The sequence below is a fragment of the Penaeus monodon genome, chromosome 16 (genome assembly GCF_015228065.2).
Source record: "Penaeus monodon isolate SGIC_2016 chromosome 16, NSTDA_Pmon_1, whole genome shotgun sequence".
Taxonomy (NCBI): domain Eukaryota; kingdom Metazoa; phylum Arthropoda; class Malacostraca; order Decapoda; family Penaeidae; genus Penaeus; species Penaeus monodon.
The window spans coordinates 24,210,291-24,215,290 of NC_051401.1; the positions used below are offsets into that span (position 1 = coordinate 24,210,291).

The following is a 5,000-nucleotide window of genomic DNA, read 5'->3' on the forward strand; positions in this document are numbered from 1 at the left end:
CTTCAAGTCCCTTCTTTCTCCCCCGCACTCGAACCTCCTCTCCTCACTAATATCTCTAAGTGTCTCTCTCCTTCTCTTATCATCTCCTCCCTTCCTGTGACTCACCGCCGACGAAAACTTTCCACACGCAAACAAGCTTGTTACAGTCGTTTAAGCGAGGCTGTATTTTGGCACTCAGTTTCATGTCTGGCACTAAACCCCCGAGTGTAATGGTAATAATCACAGGCACAGAAAGACGGAGTTCTAATGCTAAGATTGTTAGGGTCTGTATTGGTGGAGTAAATAGTTGGCTTCATCCTCTCTTTCCTACGCAGCCTTCCACTCACACGTCTTAAATCTGCGTCTGTTTTCTCTTTTCTTCCATCTCTCCCTTTTCTTTTTTGGCTTTCCTTTCTTTCCTCTGTGTTTTTTTTTCTTTCTTTCTTTTCTCTCTCTCTCTCTCTCTCTCTCTCTCTCTCTCTCTCTCTCTCTCTCTCTCTCTCTCTCTCTCTCTCTCTCTCTCTCTCTCTCTCTCTCTCTCTCTCTCTCTCTAACTTCTTTTCTTTGGTACCTCTCCTGTCTCCTTTCTGTCCTCGCTTTCTTCCTACCTGTTTTTCTAACCCTTCTTTTCCTCCCGTTCTTCTTCCTCCTCTCTTCTCCTTCCTATTCTCTTCCTTTCCCCTTCCGTCTTTCCTCCTCAGTTCTCTCCTCCTCTCTCTCTCCTTAATCCGCCTCCTATCTCCTCCCTTTCATCACTCATCTCTCTTCTATTTTTCCTTCAAGTGACATGACCAAACAAGTGTTTCTATTCTCCTTATTCTTTTTAAAAATCCTTACAATATAGTTTACGCTCTAAGAAACAGCATCATTATTTTTTTTTTTAACTAATGAGCTTTTAATCACGAAGGATTCCATTTTGTGTAATAAAAGCAAATTCGACAAGAAAGGTTTGTTATCTTATTAACGTGCTGTGGAATGACGAAGCTTAAAGGAAATCGGAATTGTTGCATTAAAGCGAAATGTGATTGAATATGTAAGCGGAATGGATACATATGAAATCATGATGATAACGAGAATAATGATAAAAATAATGTTGATAATGATACCATGATTATCGTCATAGTTATTATTATTATCATTATTATTATTATTATTATTATTATTATTATTATCATTATTATTATTATTATTATTATTATTATTATTATCATTATTATTATTATTATTATTATTATTATTATTATTATTATAATTAATGATAATGGTAATGACAATCATGACGATAACAACAGCAATGATGATAATAACAACATCAATGATAATGATAATAATTATGATAATAATAATAACAATAATAATAACAATGACGATGATGATGATAACAATAATAATAATAATAATAATAATAATAATAATAATAATAATAATAATAACAATAATAATAATAATAATAATAATATTAATAGTAGTAGTAGTAGTAGTAGTAATAATAATAAGAAATAATAATAAATAATAGTAAAATAATCAAAAAACAATAATAATAATAAGTAAAACAATAATGATAATGATATTAATAGTAATAACAATAATAATAATAAATAATAATGCTGATACATACAATAACAATAAAGGCCGAACCGATATAGCAGAAACTTTGGATGTTTAAATAGATTCTGAATTTTATTAGAAATGAATCTAAAAATCACGTCATCGTGAATAAATGTCACTTATTCCTCGAGCAGAATCTCTCGCCGTCAATCTCCTGTGTAATTCTGTCTCCTGTTTTCTCTTCCTTTTATTCGATCTGTTTAATTACATCTTTTCTCTTCTCTGTCTCTGTCTGTCTTTCTTCCTGTTTGTCTATCTGTGTGCGTATTTGTCTGATTGCCTCCTCTTTCCTTCTGTCTGTTTGTCTGTCTGTCTTTCTGTTTGTCTATCTGTCTTTGTCTTTCTCTCTATCTCTCGCTCTCTCTCTTTCTCTTTCTCTTTCTCTTTCTCTCTCTCTCTCTGTCTCTCTCGTCTCTGTCTCTCTCCCTCTCTCTCTCTCTCTCTCTCTCTCTCTCTCTCTCTCTCTCTCTCTCTCTCTCTCTCTCTCTCTCTCTCTCTCTCTCTTTCTCTCTTTTTCTCTTTCTCTCTCTCTCTTTATCTATCTATCTATCTATCTGTCTGTCCATCTTTAATGACAATAATATCTTATATATATATATATATATATATATATATATATATATATATATATATATATATGCAAATATATATATATATATATATATATATATATATATATATATATATATATATATATATATATATGTCTGTTTATCTATTAGTCTGTCCGTCCATCCATCCACCTATCTATCCATCCATTCACCCACCCACCCAAACACCACCCATCCATTCATCCATCTACCTATCTTTTGCCTGGATTTCCATCAATCTACCTATTTATCTATGCATCTTTGTCACCAGACTACTCAAAACTTAAACACTGTACGTCATACGCTGCGTGTTACCCGACTGAACACAAACCAATAGTCACATGACAAGGGAACATACCGACCAGAAAAAAAAAATCCTTTCGTGGAAATTACCATTAAAAGAATGCTTTAGTCCTGGCAACAGCGAAACACAGGCATCATGAAACTCGGAACAAGCAAAATATACAAGAAAACAAGATTTTAACTTCGCTGAAAACATATTGCTGGTAATACATTAGCTACGCCAACAGAGCTACACATACATCATGAAATACGGAACGACTAATGCCTGAACAGCGGAGCCGAAATGGGTGTGAGCGAAAACGACGTCGCGAACGGGACGAGTGAACAAAGCGTGAACGAGTGAAGCACGGATGAGGAAGCGAGGCAGATGATATGCAACATTGAAAGCAACCGAGAACAAAAGCAAATACATTCCTGATTTATAGATTTATAGCAAAACGCGTGCTTTATTTCATTTGTTTTTTGTTTGTTTGCTCTGGTTTGGGTGTCGAGGTGGTGGGAATCAGAGCAGGGGAATAAATGAAGGAAATGTAATAAAAGGTGATAAAACAGAATAAAACATTGGAAACTATTTCGAATGTTAAGTAATATATAATAAAATCTGTAACTTTATTTCTGTTGTTTGGACGTCGGTTGTGTGTGCATGGGGGGGGGGGGGGGGCAGAGAGGAGGGGAACAAATTAAGAAAATGCAATGAAAGAGGAGAGAGGAAAATGAGAGAAACAAGAAAACATTCCGTGACACGAGATGTATGTGTACGTATAAGAAGAAGAAGAAGAAAGAGAAAAAGAAGAAGAAAATTAATAATAATAGTAATAATGCAGGAATATGTAACAAAAAAGAAAGAGAGAATGAAAAAGACAAAAATAAATAAGTAAATAAATGCACAAACAAACTGAGTTCCCTCTTCCACTTCCCTTGAATTACAGGAACGTCAGCTGTACGTATGTAGACGGAAGGAGATCTGAGAAAGAGTGGAATAAACCAAGAATATAAAACAACTACAGCAACGACAACAACAGCAACAGCAGTAACAACATCACCACCAACGATAACAACAATAACAAAAATAACAATAACAAAAACAACAATAACAAACCAATATCACCAACAACAATAACAGAAACAACAATAATAAAACAACAACATCACTACCAACAACAACAATAACAAAAAAAACAACAAAATAAAAAAACAACAATAACAACTATAAAAAGAACAAAAACAACAACAACATCATCACCAGCACCACCACCACCACCAACAACAACAACAGCATCACCACCACCACCAACAAAAACAACAAAAACAACAACAGCCTCACCAACAGCACCACCACCACCACCACCAACAGCATCACCACCACCAGCGCCACCACCACCACCAACAGCATCACCACCACCAGCGCCACCACCACCACAAACAGCATCACCACCAGCACCACCACCACCAACAACAACAGCATCACCACCACCAGCACCACCACCACCACCAACAGCATCACCACCAGCACCACCACCACCACCACCAACAGCATCACCACCACCAGCGCCACCACCACCACCAACAGCATCACCACCAGCACCACCACCAACAGCATCACCACCAGCACCACCACCACCACCACCAACAGCATCACCACCACCAGCGCTACCACCACCACCAACAGCATCACCACCACCACCACCACCACCAACAGCATCACCACCAGCACCACCAGCACCACCACCACCAACAGCATCACCACCACCAGCGCCACCACCACCACCAACAGCATCACCACCACCAGCGCCACCACCACCACCAACAGCATCACCACCACCAGCACCACCACCACACACCAAACAGCATCACCACCAGCACCACCACCACCAACAACAACAGCAGCACCAACACCAGCACCACCAGCACCACCAACAGCATCACCACCACCAGCGCCACCACCATCACCAACAGCATCACCACCAGCACCCCACCACCACCACCAACAGCATCACCACCAGCACCACCACCAACAGCATCACCCACCACCACCCACCACCACCACCCAGCACACCACCACCACACACACCACCACCACCAACAGCATCACCACCAGCACCACCAGCACCACCACCAACAGCACACCACCACCACCACCACCACCACCAACAGCATCACCACCACAGCACCACCACCACCACCACCACAGCATCACCACCACAGCACCACCAGCACACACCACCAACAGCATCCCACAAGCACCACCAACAGCATCACCACCACCAACACCCCCAACACCACCAACAGCATCACACCACCACGCCACCACCACCACCAACAGCATCACCACCAGCACCACCAACAGCATCACCACCACAGCGCCACACCACACAACAGCATCACCACCACCAGCGCCACACCACCACCAACAGCATCACCACACCAGCGCCACACAACTCACCCACCACCAACCAGCACACCAACACGCCACACACACCAACAGCACACCACCACAGGCCACACACCACCAACAGCATC

The 5,000-nt window shown here is 40.5% G+C and overlaps 1 protein-coding gene across 1 annotated transcript in view; it reads left to right on the forward strand.

Annotated features, from left to right (window-relative positions):
- The window catches only part of LOC119582985 (probable cyclin-dependent serine/threonine-protein kinase DDB_G0292550), a gene marked incomplete at its 5' end in the record, with an annotated part of 37,904 nt that overhangs the window by 2,088 nt on the left and 30,816 nt on the right, over window positions 1-5,000 (forward strand). The gene's annotated exons all lie outside the window — the stretch shown is intronic.